Source organism: Pseudophryne corroboree, chromosome 7, assembly GCF_028390025.1.
Source record: "Pseudophryne corroboree isolate aPseCor3 chromosome 7, aPseCor3.hap2, whole genome shotgun sequence".
Lineage (NCBI taxonomy): Eukaryota > Metazoa > Chordata > Amphibia > Anura > Myobatrachidae > Pseudophryne > Pseudophryne corroboree.
The window spans coordinates 173,434,028-173,457,285 of NC_086450.1; the positions used below are offsets into that span (position 1 = coordinate 173,434,028).

At 46.8% G+C, this 23,258-nt stretch overlaps 1 pseudogene; it reads left to right on the forward strand.

Annotated features, from left to right (window-relative positions):
- The first annotated feature begins 8,979 nt into the window (after positions 1-8,979).
- On the forward strand, positions 8,980-9,098 carry LOC134946373 (5S ribosomal RNA; annotated as a pseudogene).
- The last annotated feature ends 14,160 nt before the right edge of the window (positions 9,099-23,258 follow it).

The window sequence follows — 23,258 nt, forward strand, 5'->3', positions numbered from 1 at the left end:
TGTGAGACACGCCACCGCTCAGTCCGGCGGCAGCGTGTCTCAGCTGTTAGGACAGGGACTCAGGAGGAGAGCGCGGCGGATGGCAGCGGCAGCGTGTAGGACTAGAAACCAGCCGCCGGTTCGTGAACCAATCAGAGCTCGCGGACCGGCAGCCAATCAGGAGAATCTTGTATTATTAAGGCCTTCCTGTGTGGCATCTAGTCTTAAATATAATGCAGCATTCAAAGGTCAGCAGAATGTAACAGAAAAAGCTAGAGTTGTTTTCTTGGGGCACACTTGTGTTAATGTGGGTTCAGTATGACATTCTGGTTGTCAGGATGCCAGTGGTCACATGACCAACAGCGGCATCCCAACACTAAAGATCCTGACCTCATAGGGGGTAAGTATTTTTACCTTACCCTAACCTTCCGGGGTAGTGGCTAGGGCTAACTCCCCCCAAGTGCCTAACCATATCAACCCCACTAGTGCCTAACCCCCTCTCCTTCCCCAGTGCCTAAACTTCATCCATACATATTTGGTATGGATGGATGAAGGTATCTGTTACTCTTTATGTGTTCAATCTGTGGGGTTGATTCATAAAACAGAGAAAAGCCCTATTTTGCTTTGGGCTATTCACAAAGCTGGTTACCGTGGAGAATTCCTGACTTCTCCAGTAGGACAAGAATGAGAAATGGTTTGTGAATCCCCAGTAAATGGTGCACTAGAAGCAACCCGCAAACAGATTCACCACAGTTGAACCTCACCACAAGTTCAAATAATAGTACAGATTTGGATAAAAATTTGTAGGACTCAAGATAGCAGGCACTTACTCCAACCAAAAATGTATATACTCAACAATACGTCCCTGAGGTATATAGATGGACTAGATCTCCACACTGCAACATGGACGACCTTCTTGCTTCCTAGTCTACACAATTCTCTCCTCTCAGGCAGATGTTAGCATGAAAAAAGAATAATGTATACACAGTATGTGTAATAAAGTTTTGATTATAATCAAATCTCTCTTATTGCCGCACACATTCACACAAAGAAGATGTTATTCATCCACTGAAGAGGCGTACCCCAACTCACTTTCCAAACGGTAGTTTTAACAGAAAACATCAATTCGTGATGAACGCCTTTGCCAGAAAGATAAGCGTACCTCGCTCACACAACTGAGGTTTGATAGAAGCACATAAAGGTTTCTTTCTGCTGCGGGGATCACTGGGTTCCACAGAGAATAACATTGGGGTGTAGAGTAGGATCTTGATCCGAGGCACCAACAGGCTAAAAGCTTTGACTTCCCAGAATGCATAGCGCCGCCTCCTCTATAACCCCGCCTCCGTGCACAGGAGCTCAGTTTTTGTAGTTGGTGCCATGCATGCAGTGCAGGCATACAACAGGTGGGCTGCTCAGGTAGCCCTTGGAAGATCTTTTTTAAGTGAAATTTGAAGACTTCAAGGACTGCAGCAGAGACACTGTTAGTGTTAGATGTCAGTCAGACATCTCCTGCTGCAGCTCCATCACCTCCCCAAGCGGTGCTGTATACTCCCGCGCCCTAGTTGCCGGGTACTTACAGCGGAGACTCCAGTTTTCATCAGTCAGACACACACACCACCGAAGTTCTCCAGGATTGCGTGGCCGCGCTTAGGGAGGAGGTAAGAGGGTCCCCCAGGTGGGACCCGCTGGAAACCGCGATCCGGCGCGGCCGGTGGGAGGCGGGCCGTGCACGCTGTCGTGGACACTGGCAGTACAGGGACCCCACTAGACCACCAGGGCAAGGGCACAGGTCGGTTTTCTCTCATAAACCGTTTATATAAGCCCACAGTACCCGGTGGTGAAGTCCACAGGTCGGATTTACTAAAAACCGTTTGTTATATGGCCCACAGTACCCGGTGGTGAAGTCCAGCAAGGGAATAAGTCTCTGACCTGTAGCCCGTCCCCCAGCCCAGGACGCCATTTAGAGTAAATGTTACTGTCCTGGAGCTGCATCTCTCTCTCCCCCTCACTCCCTGTCAGCGTTTGGGCGCCATTTCCACAAGCTGAGCTGATCCTGGGACTGTTTGGGCAAATCCTCCTCTGTAAAGCCGCCTGCATGTCAGCGCTGTGCATTATACTGGACACTTAAGTATTCATACATGTCTGCTGACAGTGTTAGTTAAGAAACAGTGCATTTAGTCAGGGTTATATAGTACGAGTACCCTGTGACATACATCCAGTATTTACTGTTCATTGATATATCTATTAATTGTATAGCTGTATGTATTGCTAGTCCAGTGCAGTTTTATTGCATGTCATAATTTCTGCATTGTACCTGTGACTACGTGTGTGTGCATATACAGCTGCTGCGTGACTTCCATTTCGTGTATCTCACTCAGATTGCTATCCCTATATTCTGTACCCTGAGGGGGCTAGGTGCGTCAGGGTTATTGTTTAATATAGGTGTTTCACAGGATATACTTACTGTGTATTTTTCTCTGTGATTTTCAGTCACCATATACCTCCTGAATTCTCTGTCTGTGCTAATACACTGCACAGGGGGTTCTTGTTAAGGTATTAGGCTGCTGATATTGTACTGTGTTGCCCGTGAATTGTACTTTCAGATATGTCAGCAACAAGGGGCGACGGAGCTGGGGCTGATCCCACATTGCGTGGCGGTGACGCTACAGACACATTAGAGGAAAACATAGCAGCAGAGGGTTCAGGTTCTGGTGGTTCCCTGCCCCCAGTGGAACTGTAGCAATGGGGGTTCATAACGACCCACCTTGGGCTACTTCCTCCACATTATTAAGTACGCTGGTAACGACTTACGCCCCCTATGGGACCGCATGTGCTGGTACAACTGCTTATGGTCCCTGCGGTTAATCCGCCATGGGCAGATCACCTGTCCACTCAGTTACAGCAATTGAACCACTCACTGACTAAACAGAAATCTAACCCTCGCCCGCCTAAGACGAAGAGGTCCTCTAAGCAGGCCATTACTTCCTCACAATCCACTCACGTCCCAGACACCTCGTGTGATGAGGATGGCGTGTATACTGACCCCACAGACACTGATCCAGATACTTCTGATGGGGAATCGGTCTCTTAGGTGGATGATCCTGACTTCTTGGAGGCTATCAGGCTAATTCTTCAGATTACTGATGACCCAGAGCCTGATGCTACCTCTAAGAAACCGGACAGATTTAAACGTCAGAAGGTTATTAAACAAGTTTTACCTCATTCTGACCATTTAGTTGACATACGTCAGGAATCCTGGGAAAATCCAGGAAGAAATTCACACCTCACAAAAAGATGCTGGCTCGCTATCCCCTCGCTGCGGAGCGAAGTAAAAATTTGGAAACACCCCCACCAGTGGATTCGCAAGTGGCGCGGCTGGTGGTGTCCTCTGCTCTGCGTGTCACTACCGTCACTTCTCTGAAAGAACCGATGGATAATCATGTGGAGGGTGTTTAAAAGTGATTTACACCCTAGCTGGTTCTGTGCATCGGCCCACTATTGCAGCGACATGGGCTGAAGAGGCTATTGAAGCATTGGCTCAGGAGGTGGAAGTGGAGCTGCCTTCCCACTTTTCTGATAATGCTAGACAATGCCTTTTATATATTGTCACAGGCTCTGATTACATTAAGGAGGTGGCTTCTGATGCCGGTATTCTGGCGGCCAAGGCTTCTACTACGTCCTTTTTGGCTCGCCGGATTTTATGGTTGCGATCCTGGTCTGTGGATCTGGATTCTAAGAAAACCCTGGAGGGGCTCCCTTTTAAGGGAGACATTCTTTTTGGAGAGGACCTCAATAAGATAGTGGCTGACTTAGCTTCTGCTAAAACAGCGTGTCTACCTAGTACTGCTCCTTCGGTGCCGAAGGCTAAGAGTACTTCCTTTTGCTCCTTCAAGAAAAGCAAAAGGTCAGGCGTACCCGAAACAGGGTCGCATTTCTAAAACCGCTAAGCCCTGTCAAGCCGCGGCACTTACCGCTGTGGAGGCGGGTCCTGGGGTCCGGTCGGCTGGCTGCGGAGCTGGGCTGCAGGGAGTGCAACGCGGTCGGCGGCGGGAGTGACTGCTTCCGGGAGGCAAGAGGGAGGACCTAGTGGCAAAAGCTTCCCTGTGTGTCTGCAGTATGGGGGCGGCCATGTTGGAGACCAAAGTGCAGCACCAATGAGCGTGATGGGTGAGTGACAGCCAATCCTAATCCCCTGCTGCCTATAAGTAGGCTGGGATTTTTGCATGTTGTGCCAGTGCTTTGTTGTAGTTACTCTGTGCCTTAGCTCTGTGCTCCCGCAGCTTGTTCTGTGTATTTCCGGTTAATTGGTCCTGTCTGGCTCTCCGAGTCCTCCGCCGACTCTCACCGTATAACGCCCACCAGCACTTCCGTGTGCGGCCACAGTCGCCCGCTCTCCCACCGGTGCCTTCGGATTCCGCAGGATCCCCGTGGTGGTTCGCCAGTGTCCAGTTTTCACAGTTTTTCATCCACATCTTCAAATCATCCAGCATCCAGTTTTCACAATTCTTCATCCACGTCTTTAAATCATCCAGCACCCAGTTTTCTCAGTTCTTCATCCATGTCTTCAAATCATCCAGCATCCAGTTTTCACAGTTCTTTATCCACGTCTTCAAATCATTCAGCATCCAGTTTTATCAATTCTTCATCCACGTCTTCAAATCATCCAGCATCCAGTTTTATCAGTTCTTCATCCTCACCTTCATACCTTCCAGCAACCAGTCTTCACAGCTCTTCAGCCTTGCCATCGCATCATTCTACAAACTCATCTTCACAATTCTTCAGTTTCGTCCTTATATCAACCTACGAACATCCTTCACAGTTATACAACCTCGGCTTCCTATCACTCAGTGACTCGCTTCCCAGCAGTTTCCCAGTCCTGAACTAATTAGCCCCAGCGCCCTGCAGTTCATATTTCTGCCTTGTCGGTTTGGTTTCAGAGAAAAATTGCCACTCTGCATGATGTTCATACGTTCACTCAGGGTGTGTTACGGATTCAACCTTCTTACGTCCCACCAGTGGCTCCTTGGTATTTGTCGGTGGTTCTGGAGGCATTACAAGAGTCTCCGTTTGAGCCTCTTGAATCTGCAGACCTTAAGTGGCTTTCCCTTAAGATATTGTTTCTGCTGGCTATTGCCTCTGCTAGATGGGTGTCGGATTTGGGTGCCTTGTCTTGTTCTTAGAACACGTCCTGGGTACCTACCTAAGGTGGTCTTCTTTCCTCCTTAATCAGGAGATTGTGGTTTCGGCCTTTGTCTCTCCTGAATTGTCTTCCAAAGAGCGGCCTTTGGATGTGGTACGGGCTCTCCGTATCTATGTGAAAAGGACAGCTCCTATCAGGAAGTCTGATTCTGTTTGGTTTTCACAAACGTGGCTGGCCTGCTCACAAGCAGACCCTGGCCAGATGGATTAGAATGGTGATTGCACATACTTATGTACAGGCTGGCCTTCTAGCTCCTGCTACCATCAAGGCCCATTCTACTCGGTCGGTTGGACCTTCTTGGGCGGCCTGCCGTGGTGCGACCTTTGAACGATTGTGCAAGGCAGCTACGTGGTCCTCAGTGAACACGTTCATAAGGTTCTATGCCTTCGATACATCTGCCTCCCAGGATGCTTCCTTTGGACGCCGTTCTTGTTCCCGCTACAGTGCGTCCCCCTCCAATGAGGAACTGCTTTAGGACATCCCCGATGTTATTCCCTGTGGATCCCAGTGTACCCCGCAGCAGAAAACGAGATTTATGGTAAGAACTTACCGTTGTTAAATCTCTTTCTGCGAGGTACACTGGGTTCCACAGGGCGCACACCCTGACGCACTTAGCTTCTTTGGGTTTGTGTGGTATTAGCCACTGACACCTTCTCCTGTCGTGAGAATGTGGTGTATGTGGCTACTAACGGTTGTCGTCTCTTTTACCTGCTACTGCATTGGACTGGTTTATAGAGGAGTCGGCGCTATGCATTCTGGGAACAGTCAAAGCTTTTAGCCTGTTGGTGCCTCGGATCAAGATCCTACTCTACACCCCGATGTTATTCCCTGTGGAACCCAGTGTACCTCGCAGAAAGAGATTTAACAATGGTAAGTTCTTACCATAAATCTCGTTTTTAGCGTATATTTTTTTAGCTATGAATATAAGGCGTACCCTACTCACGCGAAAAGTGATTATGATCAAACGCATCTAGGTTTATTTCGAAGGCTTGATGTGTAAGTTGTTACCATCATCTTATCCCCGTATATGGTTTATCCCAGAGTCGGCACCAAACATAATTTCAACCACGATAAGTCTAGGTGGTATAATGAAGAGTCCACACTCTCAGCTGGTCGTTGTGTAATTGTGTGAGTGAGGTACGCTTATCTTTCTGGCAAAGGGGATTATCACCAAATTGATGTTTTCTGACACAGTGGTGAGCAAAAGATACCTTTATGTGTTTAAACCTACCGTTTGGAAAGTGAGTTGGGGTACGCCTCTTCGGTGGATGAATATCATCTTCTCCGTGTGAATGTGTGCGGCAATAAGATAGATTTGATTATAATCAAAACTTTATTACACATATATACATTATTCTTTTTTCATGCTAACATCGGCCTGAGAGGAGAGAATTGTGTAGAGGAAGAAAGAAGGTCGTCCATGTTGCAGTGTGGAGTCCAAGCAGCGCAGGGGGGCCACAGGAGAAGACGGGACCACTGGAGCCCAGGATACCAGATCGCATCGCCGGAAGGGTAAGTATACATGAATTGCTACTTATCAAAGCTATATAGCGCATCAAATTGATGTGATGCATAGTGTTAAGTGACAATTCGATTTTCGCTATGTACATGAATAGACCCCTGTGTCTCTTGATATGCTATAGGCTGTCAACAACATTTTTTGCATATGTAAGAGTGAAAGCAGAGGAGATATAATAGTGGGATATATATTACAGTTTTGTGACGTAGAGGTTTTCTCCGGCAGGGTCCACAGGTTATCCACAGGATAACATTGGGATATGATGGAGCGACAGCGGATTGGCACCAAACGATCACAAGCTTTCAGTCCTCCCAGGATGCAACGGGCTTGTCCATATATATCCGCCCACTGACTCAGGCAAATCAGTTATTTGTTTGGTGCGGCAGGAGCCGGACCATGGTCACAGGGCTGCTGTTCTTGGCAGCCCTAAGCTTTATTAATTTATTTTTATAGTCTATGTTTTCTGAGTGATCTTTCCTAACAGCGTCTTACACGCATATTGGAAAGAGTCGCTCCAACAACTCTCCGCCGGGTCGCAACAACGCTTACCCACGGTACAAGTGCTGTCTCGACGGACATCTGTGTCGGATATACTAGCGGGTTCAGCAGACGTTACCAGGCTGTGGCCGGTGCACTGGGAGAAGGTAAGGCATCGGTTCCACTTAGAAGGGGAATACAGACACAGCCGCACAGTATTGGGAGGAGACTACCAAACAGTAGCTGGCGCGCTGTCACCACGGGTGCTCCAGCGCTAGGCTTTAGGGATCATAAGGCGCCAGGAATAGTATGAGGCTGCGATCCCTAGAGTTGATTTCAGCAGTGGGGAGTCAGACACTCTCCTGGTCGCCCCTCCCCCCAGTTCATGACCAGTTTCTGTGCGTCTCCCGCCATGAACTGTTGCCTCACTTCCATTTCAGACGCTACCACGAGGGGTCTCGGTCGCAGCATAGGCCGCTGCGTCGGTGTACACTAAGCTTATCGCGAGGAGACCGGGTCGCGGACCGGTGCGTCTGCATACACAGTGTATTCACTGAGCGTCTGTGTTCACTAAAAATTCCCGGAGCAGCAGTGTACACTAGTAGCGTTCGCTAACGTATTGATCGATCTTGGAAATTAGGTGAGTCTCTCTGTATCCCACTCTATTGAGTACGGGTTATACAGCACTAAAATTCTATCTACTTTTGTTAGTATGAATAGTTAACTTTAGTGCCTATTGCATATGAGTTTTATGTACATTACTGTGGTTTTCTTCGCAATGCGTCTGAATACGTTAAAGATCTGTATAGAACAGAATTCAGTAATATGTACTCCTACATGCTTTGAGATGTTTGTAGTTAATAATCTGCTCATATGATATATATATGTATAACGTGACTGACTGCTAGTGTGATGCTGATTTAATATAAATGATTGTCGGTTGATCTTCTGATCCTTAATGCAGGTGCATGGGAAGGGTCACACATATCACTTTAGAGAAAAGTGGTTACAGTCACAAATTGTGTAGTACACTGTGAAAGTGCTGAGTATTTATCATGTCTAAGGGGGGCATACACTGACAAAAAAACTCATATGTTGTTGTTTGGCAAAAACTGTATTATCCTCTATGATCTAGTACAGGATGGTTATGTGTAAAAATGATTTGCTGTTTAGCATAATACATTCCTGATCTACATCAGGTATAGATAGACCCATTGAGGCGATGTTTGCACAGACCTTGTACAGTTTAGCTGAAATGTTAATTCTTACATTATTAACACATGCTGCTCACTGCTTGTGGTATATCCCCAACAGCATCTCCAATAAGACAAGCTGATGAACCGAATGTAAATAAATCATCGACTTCACAGGCTACACATTATAATCATCAGACGATGAAAGCTCTATATACTGTACTTTAGCATATGAAGAACATGTAAAAGATATCATCTAAATAAATAAGCTGAATAAATTAGTGTAAAAAAGTGTAGTCTGTCGATAGAGGCAGCAGAGCCTGGAGTAAAAAATAAGGCACTTGTGTTTAAACGTCCCAAAAGGGCCTCCTCACGAGGGCAGAATTCAGGAAAAAGGTTTGGGTTACACCCAATAAAATAGAATGCCCGGTAAATGGGATTCCAATATCTTTTTCCAGCTAGGGACTGTTTAAAATAGGGAAGTGCCTCCCAAAATAGATATGCATGTCATTGATAATGCAAAAATCTATAGGGCCTCTGCCTTCAAAAGAATAAGACCATATTGTCTTTGTCTGGGGCAGTCATAAGGCCAGCCATGACTTCACCATGCAATCTATGGCTATACCACACTTGATAGGCCCAATCTCACTAGATTTTGGAAGCTAAGCAGTGTTGGGCCTGGTTAGTTCTTGGAATGGAGACCACCTTGAAATACCAGGTGCTGTAGGTACATTGGGCTGAGGTACTGGAAGACAGGTTTCAGCGCCGTCAAGGGAGTAAGAAGCCCATATAGCTCATATGGACACTAATGTTTTAGGGCATCAGCATAACAATAGTTGTTCGAGAGCAGCTTGGTTCACATACATGGGAAGCTGATTCAGAATCTAAGAAGGTTCTGAAAACTGCCTTGGCTGGAAGTTTCTGTTTGGGAAGGAGTTAACAATTATTCCGGAGTCAGAAACAGACTCCAAGAAGGTCACGTTTCCTTCCACATAATAACCCCATATCTAGGGGTCCGGTTCGGCCTTGTCAGTCATAAAGGAATGTAACAGCCTCAATACAATAAGTTTGGTAAGGCAAAGAAGCAAAGGCAACCAGAGGCCATCAGCATGATGGTGCGGGTCTCCTTCTGGCGGATTCCAGAAGGATAAGGGGCCAACTTCTTCAGTTTGCACAGATTTGATAGCAGTCTACAAATAGATGCCTGGGTGCAAGAAGCGGTATCTATAGGCTTATACTTTCCCTTCTGGGACCATTCTCCTTAAAGGTTTTCGGTTTCAGCCCGTCTCGGGTAGAGGCGGGGCGAGGGATTTGCATGAAGCAATTCAGAAAATATTTTGTCAGGATTAGTCATTCCAGTATCCCATGCACAATGGGGGGGTTATTCCCACCTGGGTCAAAAACAATCCCGCGCCCCAATATCAATTTCAAAAACGGAAAAATTTGGGTAACATGGTTCACGTGGAGGCAACTCCATAGTTGGGTGGGAAGCCAATATAATACATGGTATTCCTGGATAAGTCAGGAATTTTACCTTCAGGCTCCTATAACACTGTCCATCAGTGTTATCTCAAGGTTTACCATCCTTCAGCAAAAGTTCAATTAGGCCTTACCCTTTGGGTTAGCCACAGCCCCAGAGTATTTACCAAAATGATTATGGCAATTTATCTCCATTAGTTGAGGTTAAGAAAATTGCCATACCTTGACCACGCTCTTATCCTGACACAAATACAGGAAAGGTTCTGTGTCATCTACAACATACAAATAACTTGTCTGCAGAGGCACAGGTGGTTCGTAAATGGGATCATCTCTGGTTCCGTAACATAACTCACGGTGGGGCTATACTGAATTCAAGTTTGCAGAAAGTAGTTACCTCGGAACAAGATATCCAGGGCAAAGCTAGGAGAGTGGTTACAATATCAAACAATATCAATTCACGCAGCAATGCGAATGATGGGTTTGATGGTGTTAACAATACACATGGTGGAGTGGGCATAATTCCACTCAAGACTTTTTCAGCTTCTCCTCCATCTAAGGCCGCATCACACTGGATATGTCCAATCTCAATTGATGTTGGAAATTGAGCAGTGTTGTACCTGGTTAAAATTCTCTGAGCGCAAGACCATCTGTGAATACCAGGTGGTGTAGGTAGGCCAGTAGGTGGTACTGACAAAAAAAAGGTAAGAAGTAGCCTGGGGGCTACAGACATTCCATCTAGATCAGAGGATACCTTTTTCTTTTTGGATATCAGGTGGGGAAATCCTGACAACAAATGCAAGTCTTCACGGCTATGGAGGCCATTGTCTGGAAAATTATGATTCCGGGGATTATGGACCACAGAAGAAAGGTCCCTGCTAATAAATCTGTTAGCACTTCGGGCCATATACTGGGTCCTGATTCAGGCACGGGACATTCCTAAAGGAAGATCGGTCCAGATCCGCAAGGACAAGGAAATGGCTTAGTGTACCTCAACTTTCAGAGAGGAACACGCAGATAAATAGCAAGAAAGGAGGTAAATCACATACTAAAGTGTGCAGAATTCCCATCTTCCAGCCTTGTCCGCAGGGTTTGTTCTGGGAGTCTTAAACTGAAGAACTGATATCTCATTCGACACGCCATTCAGGTAACTGAATGGGCTTTGCACCCTAAAGTCATTTCAGACTCGGGTAGACAAATGGGCTTGGCCAAAGATAATTCTAATGGTTTCCCGTCTGAACAAAAGCCATAATCGGGTCAGGAACAAAGGAAGTGATCTTTGTGGATGTCTTTTGAACGGGAATTTTATTTCTCTTATGTGTTTCTCAAATCATCCTGCTACTCAGGATAGTGAGGAAAATACAACAAAGATGCCGGGATTCTAATAAGCCCCGGCTTGGCCCAGAAGGCGTTGGTACACGGATCTGCAGAAAATGTTGAATACCTTCTCTTGTTTCCTCTACGCCCAGACTAAGACAGGGTCCTTGATTATTACAGACTAGGTGCTTCATCGCGCCCTACGGGCGTTCTTCACACCGTCGCAAGGGGCTACGCCCCCTTAACCCTTGCATGCCTTTCTGGGGTTTAATATTTGTATTATATGGAGTATTACCTGCATTCCTTTGTTAGTGGTTAAATATTGCACAATGAAAGGGCGTGTGATGGTGAAGGAGACGCAGCCCCTTGCGACGGCGTGAACAGCACCTGCAGGGCACGATGTACAGAATGTAGCGGGTGCGGGGTATACTGCGGATGGGGGAGGGTGTCAGTAGATGCTGCAGGTGGAGGGGGGATGGATGCCGGGGGGGGGCCCGGATGGGGAAGGGTCGGGAGGTGCTGCGGGTGGGGGAAGGGCAGAGGAGTGGGGGCTGCAGATGGGGGAGGGGTCCGGAGGCACTGCAGGTGGGGGAGGGGCAGGGGTGCCACGGGTGGGGGAGGGGCAGGTGCAGGGATGTTGCGGACGGGTGAGGGTTCCGGAGGTGCTGTGGGATAGGAAGCGGCGGGGTGCCGGGGGTGGGGTAGGGGGTCCGGAGGTGCCGCAGGTGGGGGAGGGGCAGGTGCGGGTGGTGCGGCGGATGGGGAAGGGGGTCCGGAGGCGCTGCAGGTGGTGGAGGGGCGGGTGCAGGGGTGCCGTGGGTAGGGGAGGGGTGGGACCGCGGATGGAAGAGGGTGTCTGCAGATGCTGTGGGTGGAGGGGGGGGCAGGTGTGGGGGGAGACATATATGGGGGGTGGATGACCCCCTCACACACCCTCATACCTCCCAACTGTCCCGATTTTCGCGGGAGAGTCCCATTTTTTTGGGTCTGTCCCGCTGTCCCACCCAAGGGCCGCAGTGTCCCGCAGTGGGGGGGTGAGACAGTTGGGAAACTCCTGTACTTGCTTTTCTGCTTAGCAGAGCAGCGGTGAATAGACGCTGTGCGCATGCGCACAGCGTCTACTTAGTGGAGACAGAGGGAGAGGGGGCATCAGGGGGTTACGGATTAGGAGGAGGTCCGGCAGCAGAGCCGGATTAAGGGGGGGCCAGGGGGTATGTACCCTGGGCCCCACAGTTTTAGGGGGGCCCCCGGCTCTGTACCAGCTCTGAAGCTCCCCCGTCCTGCCAGCAATAGCAGCAGCATTGTGCTACAGTCAGCACACGCTGCTGCGTGTTGGCAGGTCTGTGGTGTTGCAGGGAGGCAGCAGCCTCCCTGCTTTCTTCTGCCTGTGCGGGTGTGTAGGGGGGAGCGACCACTCCCTCTGGATTTACCCCTAGCTGAGGGGCCAAGATCCCATATAAAAAAACAAAATCCTGGAAGTTGCATAAGGGGGCGTGGTCACACCCCCAAACCCGCAGCAGGCACAGCAATGAGATAGGGCCCCCCTGTCTCAAGTGCCCTGGGCCACCCGGACTCATAATCCGCCCCTGGGGGCATGCCAGCAGCTCACAAAGCGCTGGGCAAGCCCCCTCACTGACGAAAACGGGGCGTGGCTCGCGATCGTGGGTCCTCCCATGAAGCCACGCCCCTTTTTGTTGGCCATGCCCCCTTTTCGCCACGCGTGTGTCCTTCTGCCTGAACAAAGTTGGGAGGTATGCACCCCTGCCTGTGCCATGCCCATACCATCTGCTTCTGCTCCTAGTCTCCTATAGATTTGCCCAGATCTGTGACTCATTTGACTAACTCCGCCCAGTGTTGTGACTCCGCCCAGCATTAGCAAATGAGGCACAAAGTCACAGATCTGGGCTAATATATAGGAAATATCTGGATCAACTGTTTTGATGGTGTGGCTCTTGAAATCTATATACTGAGGTCCAGAGGATTCTCACAAATGCTCAGAGCAAGGAAAAACTTCCTTGACTAGTATTTTTCACCAAATATGGCAAGCTTATATTCATTGGTGCAGTAAAAGAGGTATGGACCCCCGAAATCTTGCAGAGTTTCCAGGGTTTTAGCATTCCTTCAGACAGGAGTAGATAAAGGTTTAGTGGTGGCTTCCTTGGAAATACAAGTGTCAGCATTGACTGTATGGTTCCGAAAGAAAAATGCCAAATTGAAGGATGTGCGCACTTTTTCCCAGGGGATGCTGCGCATTCAACCTTCCCTTTTTCCTACTACAGGGTCAGGGAATCTAGTCCTCAAAGCCTGTCAAGTTGCTCTGTTTAAACCACTAGGTGAAGTGGATTTTAAATGGTTGACAGCTATAAAGTTCTCGTTTGGCTGACTATGGCATTAGCTAGAAGAGAGTCAGATTTAGGAGCACTGTCATGTTAATCTCCTTTTCTGATGTTATCCAGATAAAGTAGTTCTCAGAACTAGGTCTGGGTATCTTCCTAAGGGGTGATCTCTATTCCACCTTAATGAAGATATTATGGTCCCGGTTTTTCAGAAATCTGGATTTTCTGCGGGAGATGCGTCGCTGGACGTAGTGCGGGCATTAAGTATCTACATGTATCGTACCAGTGCCATTAGAAAGACAAATTCTCTTTTCATCCTCTACGGTTTTCACAAGAGGAGATGGCCTGCTACTAAACAGATGCTAGCAAGATGGCATTGAATGATGATTTCAGAAGCATATTCTTAAGCTAATGTCTCTGCTCACTCCACATGTAAGGAAGGTATTTCACCTCTTCTGTTACTCCGTGAGTAAAATACCAAACTTTTTATCAAATTTACTTGGCGCAGGCGCACTGCGAACGTTGCGCATGCGCAGTTTGCGACTAATCGCACCGATGCAAAGAAAAATAACGAGCGAACAACTCGGAATGAGGGCCCATGTGCACTGCAGGTCAGGCAGATGTAACATGTGCAGAGAGATTTAGAATTCGCACAGCAGCAATCAGGTCTGAATTAGGCCCACTGTCTTGGATTTACAATAAATCTGATTTTAGGTGCATTTGACTGAAGTCAGAACATTTTATTTCCTTTTACAGAAGAGGTAAAATACAGACAGAGTAGGCAGGCAATAAGTGGCTGCAGACTATTTCAGCTTAGCCAACTCTTACATGTTATACCCCTTTCAGACCACAAATAATGAACACGGGTTCATGTGCGGTCTGAAAGGTCCAAGGGTTGGAATACCGGGTCAAGCGACCTGGTATTTCAACCCTGGTAGCGAGCAGGGTTGAACACGTGGTTAACCCGGCTCACTGTGCGGTGTGAACGGGAGCCGGGTTGATGCAACCTGTTTCCCGTTCACTGTGTGTATGGGCGGCGCTTGGAGATCATGTGATCTCCAAGCACCACCCCCGCTGCGTCACCGCTGATGTCACCAACCTAGCAATATGCTGGGTTGCAGACAGCGGCGGCGGGTCGCACCCTGGGAGCTCCCATGCTAGGCTCCCTGGTGTGACCTGCCTCAGGCGGTCTGAGAGGGGTATTAATGTGTAGGTAACAAGTGAGCAGGGCTCAGTCATCTTGTAGCAAATTTGGTCACCACAACATTAAAAAGAGCACTGCATAGTGATATGAGGCTTCTGTAAAACTGGTGCAAGAAGATCTATACAATGTTCATACCTTCAGCTTCTTCCCTTTCTCAAGGAAAATGACTGTGGGCCTAACTCAGACCTGATCGCAGCAGTAAATTTGTAAGCTAATGGTCAAAACCATGTACACTGCAGGGGGTGGGAGGCAGGTATAACGTGCAGAGAGAGCTAGATTTGGGTGGGATGTGTTCAAACTGAAATCTAAATTGCAGTGTAAAAATAAAGCAGCCAGTATTTACCCTGCACAGAAACAAAATAACCGACCCAAACCTAACTCTCTCTGCAAATGTTATATCTGCCTCACCTGCAGTGCACATGGTTTTGCTCATTAGCAAATAAATTTGCTGCTGCGATCGGGTCTGAATTAGGCCCTGTGTCTTCCTGCACAAGCGGTGGATCTGAGTCACCTCCAGTGGTCGTATGAGTACAAATACCAAGAGCTGCGACATTTGTTTTCACACACCTGCTGCATACCGAATCACAGCTGCAAAAGGCATTTGCGTACATTTCTGAATTAGGGTGGTCATTCCGAGTTTTTCGCTAGCTGCATTCGTTCGCTGTGCAGCGATGAGGCAAAAAAAACGGCACTTCTGCGCATGCGGCGCACGCGCGACGTACTATTACAACGAACTATGTAGTTTCACACAGGGTCTAGCGAAGCATTTCAGTCGCACTGGCTGCCGCAGAGTGATTGACATGAAGTGGGCGTTTCTGGGTGTCAACTGGCTGTTTTCAGGGAGTGTTCAAAAAAATGCAGACATGGCTGGACAACCGCTGGGCATGTTTGTGACGTCAAATCCGGAACTAAACAGTCTGAAGTGATCGCAAGCGCTGAGTAGTTCTGAAGCTACTCTGAAACTGCACAATTTTTTTTTGTAGCCGCTCTGCGATCCTTTCATTCGCACTTCTGCTAAGCTAAATACACTCCCAGAGGGCGGCGGCTTAGCATTTGCACGGCTGCTAAAAACAGCTAGCGAGCGATCAACTCGGAATGACCACCTAGGCCCTATGCTCCACCAGTGTACACTGACCCAGCAAGGTCTGCTCCACCTCAGCACTACAATACAATACACTACAATGTGACACAGGTACCTGAACGTTCTGTATTCTCAGTCACAGTGGCTCCCGGAATATGTAATATGCATTGACTCTTATTTGCCTTTGTACTCACAGCCTCTTATGATATATTGTTTCTATTGCTGTATTAGCAACTTTAAACTTTTGTTTTATGTGGGTATGTTAGAGGATATATCAAGTTGTTTAATTGTAGTTTGTTGTGTTGAAGTGCAATGAAAAGAATTCCAAGTTCAACTACAATTACAAGAAAGGTAGATACATATAGAGCTAAGCAGAAAGGGCCCCACACACTACAACGATATGTCTGAGGCTGAAATTGTAGGCAATTTCCCTTGAACTCTCCCGGGAGTGGTTCCATATGATTCCATACGATTTGGTACATGTGTGTCTTTTTTTGCATGCGATATGTCACGCGGCGACATATTGCATGCGATTTATCGCAATGCATTCACATAAACCATAAGATATATCTGATGGGCTGGATTAGGGTGCTAGGGGGGCTGGGCCAAATAGGCATATAAATAGTAGCAGCCATTTTAGCCATGTGCACACTGCTGCTCTATGATTAATGAGGCTGGTTTATACCTTCCGAGCATTCCACATTGCTAGTGTGCTTTGCTTTGTTTGGGTTTTCTGAACAAAGTGCTCTTTATCCTGTTCTGTGATGGATTCCTACAGGTATCAACTTCTGTTAGCCTATGGCTATGTGAAGCTGAAACGTGACAGGGATCTGAAACAGAAGAGTGTGAGGTCTGTTTGGAGCAAGGAGTGGCTGATGAAGAGGGGGACTCTCTCTCACATGTCACTCCTGACCGAGATTAGGGATAATAACTCTAAAGATTATCACAACTACCTGGGAATGGATTGCGATACATTCCAGGAGTTGCTGGGTCTTGTGACTCCCTACATCGAGAGGCAGGACACCAAGATGCGGAGAGCCATCCCTGCTGAGGAGAGGCTGACTGCTACTCTGAGGTTCCTGGCTACAGGGCGGTTGTTGGAGGATCTGAAGTGCGGAACCAGTGGCGTAACTAGGGGTCCGCAGCCACTGTGATCGCTTGGAGGCGCAAAGGGCTGTGGGGCGCCCTAGCGCCGCCACTGATTCTGTTTTGGGAAGTAGGGACACGGAGGGCACAGCGCGCGCCTCTCCTGTGTGTCTCTCCGGCAGCGTGTCTGTTAAATGAAGTGCCCGTTCGTGAGCTCTGATTGGCTCACAAACCGGCACTTCATTTGATAGACACGTCGCTGCTGCCGGAGTCGCAGGAGGGACACAGGAGAGGCGCGCACTGTGCCCTCCGTGTCCCTCCTTCCCAAAACAGCACAGCAGCGGGGGGTTTGGCACTGGGAGAGCATATTTGGCACTGGGAGGAGCATATTTGGCACTGGGGGAACATATTTTGCACTTGTGGGGCATGTTTGGCACTGGGGGTGCATATTTGGCACTGGGGGACATATTTGGCACTGGGGGAGGCATATTTGGCACTTGGGGGGGCATGTTTGGCACTGGGGGAGCATATTTGGCACGGGGGGAGCATATTTGGCACTGGGGGGCATATGTGTACCTGCCACTGTGGGGGAATATCTGGCACTGGGGGGCATATGTGGCACTGGGAGCACAGCCCTAGCAACAAGCATTACCCCCTGGTTACAAGCACAACACCCAGCTCATGAAATCCCTGGCAACAAGCATTACCCCCTAGCAACGAGCATGACACCCAGTGCATGAAACCCCTGGCAATGAATATTACCACCTGGCAACAAGCTTGAAACCCAGCACATGATACCTCTGGCAACAAGCATAACACCTACCGCATGATACCCCTGGCAACGAGCATGACACCCTGGGCATGAAAACCCTTGGCACCGTGCATGGAACCAAGAGCATGAAACCCCTGGCAACGAGCAGGTAATTTAAAAGTAATTAGAAGCCTTATTGTAGGACTTAATGTGTAATGGGCATTGCGGTGTGTGGCATAATGTATTACGGACATTGCGGTCTGTGTCATAATGTGTCACAGGCATTACGGTGTGTGGCATACTATATCACGGGCATTGTGGTATGTGGTATAATGTCTCAGGGGCATTGCAGTGTGTGGCATAATGTATAACAGGCACTGCGGTGTGTGGCATAGGGTATAATGGGCATTGCGGTATGTGTCACAGGCACTACGGTGTGTGTTGTATACTATATCATGGGCATTGTGGTATGTGGTATAATGTCTCAGGGGCATTGCAGAGTGTGGCATAATGTTTAACAGGCATTGCAGTGCGGGGCATAGGGTATAACGAGCATTGCGGTATGTGGTATACTATATCACGGGCATTGTGGTATGTGGTATAATGTCTCAGGGTCATTGCAGTGTGTGGCATAATGTATCACGGACATTGCGGGGTGTGTCATAATGTGTCACAGGCATTGTATGTGCTCTAATGTATCAGGGGCATTGTAGTGTGTAGCATAATGAATAACGGGCATTGCGATGCCTGCCATAATGTGTCACAGGCATTACGGTGTGTGGCATAATGTGTCGGGGGCATTATGGTGTGGCATATTGTGGCGGGGGCATTATTGTGTGTGGCATAATGTCTAAGGGCCATTGCAGTATGTGGCATAACGTATACTGGCATTACTATACGGAGGAAAAATTACAAATAATGTAAGGGGCATGAATCAGGATTATTTTTTCTTCCTGTGGTGGCCAACGTCTGGGCGCCCAGGTTGCAAAACTGGGGTATAAGGTAGTCTTTTCCTGCAAAACCACGCCCCTTTATGCAAAGCCACGCCCATTTGTGCGCAGATTCATCGCTTTACTAGTGCCAATTATGGGGGGGGGGGGGGGCGCCAGAGAATTTTTTGGCTTTGGGGAGAAACATTTCTAGTTAAGCCACTGTTCGGGACCCTCATCTCCCCCAGGCTTTGGGTCGGATAACCCCTGACACCTGCAAGGCCATTGTGAAGGTGCTGCAGGACCAGTATTTAAAGGTAAATAAAATACACACCACACCTGTTTAGTTACTTTTAAACTGTTTATAGCAAAAAAAGTGTTGTTTTGTTTTTCTTGTAAACTGTGCAAAAACTATGCAATGATTTGCCAATATGACACATATCAATATAAAACATGACATCACAATTTGTATATATATATATATATATATATATATATATATCATAAAATAATTAAAATTATTAAATAACAGTTTATTTTTCTTTGAATTACCAATAAATATGGTGCAGGGCTAAGATGGAGGGCTATATGGAGTTTTGGGCACAGATTTGATTGGGAGAATACACACATGCTGTAAAGCACAGAATGAATGGGCCTGGCTCCACTATTATGCACCTACAGTATGCGTGTATCCTCCCCCAAAAATATGGCCCCAAAACACCATGTAGCCTATACCGCACCATATTTCTTGGGAATTAATAACTTTAAAACAAGACACTTAACAATGTTCTAATTCCCAATAAATATGGTACGGTACTTTAAGATGGAGGGCTATATGGTGTTTTGGGCACAGATTGGATTGAGAGAATACACACATGCTGTAAAAGTGCAGAATGAATGGGCCCGGCCCCACTATTATGCACCTACAGTATGCTTGTATCCTCCCCCACAAATCTGCCCCCAAAACACCATATAGCCTATACCGCACCATATTTATTGGGAATTATAAGATGCCTACAACTTTTCAAACTGGGGAATGTCCTCCTCTGCCTCCAACATAGCAGAGTATATTGCTGAGGAGCAGGTGGTTGGGGGAGTAGGCTGTTGTTGGGTGGGCGGGATGGGGTTGGGTGGGCGGAATAGGATAGGGATGGGTGGGCGGAGCAGTTAGAGGAAAGCGGTCGAACAGTATGACATTGTTGTGGAGTTTTCGCTTTTCGGGCCTTGTTAATCATCTTGAAATTTAAATCCTCAATCTGCTCGGCTTGCCCAGGAGGCCAAGAATTCCCCAAATCTTGTGTAGTGGTCGGGTGGCTGGGCAAGTCTTGACTTGATTTCCTCAAAGATGAGGTCTTTGCCCCCCTGGCCGGTGTTTTTTAGGGGGGTTCTCTTCCGGGTGCTCGGCGGAGGAGCTGGTGCTGCAGAGGTATCAGGGGTAGCTGGTGCTTCAGGGGTCATATCTTGGGTCTGGTATTCCCCTGTTTCCAGGAGACTGAGGTCTGGGGTGGTGGGAATCTCCACACTTCCACTCTGTAATAGATTTTTTTTTTCAATTACACTGTATAAATACATGTTTGAATTTTTTATTTCTATTTTTTTTATAGTTCCCTGCAAGTACATCTGAATGGCAAGCCGTGGCAGAGGAGTTTGTCACCACCTGGCAATTCCCTAACTGTGGGGGAGCGATAGATGGCAAACACGTCTGCATCAACCCTCCTGCAAACAGCGGATCCCTTTTTTTTGATTATAAAGGGTATTTCAGCATCGTGCTGATGGCAGTGGTGAATGCCAACTATGAATTCATCTTCATTGACGTTGGCAAAAATAACGGACGTGCAGCAGACGGTGGGTCACTGAAGAATACAACCTTCTACGAGCAGCTCACCACAAAGACCCTGAACTTGCCACCTAGGGAGCAAACCCAGCACGGCCTCAATTTTGTTTTCGTGGCTGATGAGGCATTCGCACTCCACGGGAACATTATGAAGCCGTACCCCCAAAGGCACCTGACAAGGAAGAAGCGCATCTACAATTATAGGCTATCCCGGGCATGACGAATTGTAGAGAACACGTTTGGCATCCTGTCTAGCCGCTTCCGCATATTCCAAACGGCTATGAATTTGCAGGTAGAGAAGATAGATTGCGTGCTGTGTCCTGCATAACTATTTGCGCAGCAAAACCACCCAGCATAGGACACTGCCCAGAGCAGCGCCAGGAGACCCAGACCCTGAACACCCAGAGGAGACTTCACCATTTCCCTCTGTGGAACCACCTCCACTCCATTCTAGGGGGAGTCTACAGGCAAAACAGGTCAGGGACGAGTACCTGGCCTATTTTAACGGTGTGGGTGCAGTCGATTGGCAGGAGGACCACATTTAAGTGTACTGTGTTAATAATGGAACTTGCAAAAACTTTTAAAAAATGTATAAAAAAAAATATACTTACAGATACAGACAAAGATAGTTCACCCTCTTCAGGCTCTAGTGTGGCAGTCCGAGGGAGGGAGGTGAAACCTGTCCGGGTAGCCCCCTGGTCCAGGACAAACTCCAGCATGGGGTAGTACCAGAGCGAGGTCTTGTAAACCTGGGAGGAACCTGCTCCAAATCTTTTGGACTGTTCCATTTTTTTGTGTTCTTTGAGGAACACCGTACGCCGGTTCTGGATCTTTTTCTTTACCCTGTCCTTGTCAGCACCGGACACAAAGGGCCTACAATACTTTACTAGTTCCTTCAAGGCCGCATTCCGTCGGACTTTATCCGAATACCCCTTTGTTTTGATCCGCCACAGACATTCATGGCCACGGTACATTTCGAGTAGGCCAGTGATGAAGTCTATAAATTGATCCAGAGACATATCTATAATGAAAAAAAAGTGGTCCAGAGACATATCTATAATGAAAAAAAAGTGGTGCACAAACTGTTATATATTTTCTATTTAAAAATGGTTTTACTTTAGGAGTTTATGTAGGCTATGTTATGGTCTACTAGGTAGAGTTGTTACTGCTAAATAATTGGGGAGAAAAATTAAAAATGTCTACTATGTGTTCTATAACCTGTTTACGGACATTGGTTTTTCCTTGCACCGTGAGCTTGGTAACAATACGGGAGCAAGTATACATGTGATGTACTGTATCCTGTAACTGGAGTTCACAGCACACATGCTCTGAACTGTTGTATTGCTTATCCTGTACTACCTGATTTCTCATGTATAATGATATGTCTGTATTGCTGATCCTTTTTCGAATAAAAACACTCTATTTAAAAAAAAAAATGGTTTTACTTAAGGTATATGGTTAAACTTAATTAAGATATGGTTTTAAAATTAATTATTTTTTTTCATTTTCAAAATGCTTTTGTTTCAGTTTAAAATATACTTTCAAAATGTTTTGCTATATGGTTCAATTTAGATAATAAGAGAAACCTGTACACATGTATTGAGGGCGCTGAAGTAGGAGATGCCTCGCTAAGCTGCAGCCAAAAAAATGGGGAAGTCACTCCCAAAGAATTAAAGAAATGGAATAGTGGTGGAGGCTGCGCTCATATATCAGTACATAACCATAATAGAAAATATCAAGACAATTTAATAAAAAACATAGTAATGCATATATACAACAAAGAGTAAAAAATGGTATGAATTCATATACAGTGGTTAAAAATTAGATATTACCATAGATATCTGGTCAGGACTGAAATAAAACTAGATTGATGGAGTCCGTTCCAATAGTGCCCCTGTAGAATTAATAGTCCACTGCAACAAGAATCTCTTTGCAGAGTTCATCCATTTAGAGATGCATGCAATTTACCGTTAGAGGAATGATGGTTTAGCCTGCCTTTGAAAAAGCTGCAGGCTATACGCAGCGAAACGCATTAGCTGTTGTCAGATTATCAGGACGCTTTACTGAATTGGAAACAGAATCAGCCCCAGATTACCACCTTTGAATTACAAGAGATCCAGAGACTTTTCGGCCTATTACCGTATTGCATGAGGGACCTATTCACCAAAAGGACATTGCTAAACCATCATTCCTCTAACGGTAAATTGCATGCATCTCTAAATGGATTAACTCTGCAAAGAGACTCTTGTTGCACTGGACTATTAATTTTACAGGGGCACTATTGGAGCGGACTCCATCAATTTAGTTTTATTTCTGTCCTGACCGGATATCTATGGCACAGGTTCTCAAACTCGGTCCTCAGGACCCCACACGGTGCATGTTTTGCAGGTAACCCAGCAGGTACACAGGTGTATTAATTACTCACTGACACATTTTAAAAGGTCTGCAGGTGGAGCTAATTATTTCACTTGTGATTCTGTGAGGAGACCTGCAAAACATGCACCGTGTGGGGTCCTGAGAAGCTGTGATCTATGGTAATATCTCATTTTTAACCACTGTATATGAATTCATACCATTTTTTACTCTTTGTTGTATATATGCATTACTGTGTTTTTTATTAAATTGTATTGATATTTTATATTATGGTTATGTACTGATATATGAGCTCAGCCTCCACCCCTATTCCATTTCAATTTGGATAATATATGGTTTTAAAATAAAGTAATTTTTTTAAAATAGTTTCCTCATTACCCAAACATCAATGGTGCAGCCTTGGGGTACAGTGGTGGTGAAAACACATGGCCATTAGGGGGTTAAAAAGATTTTGGGAACAAAGAAACCCAAGGTTAAGCATTGGGGTACAGTGGCGGTGAAAC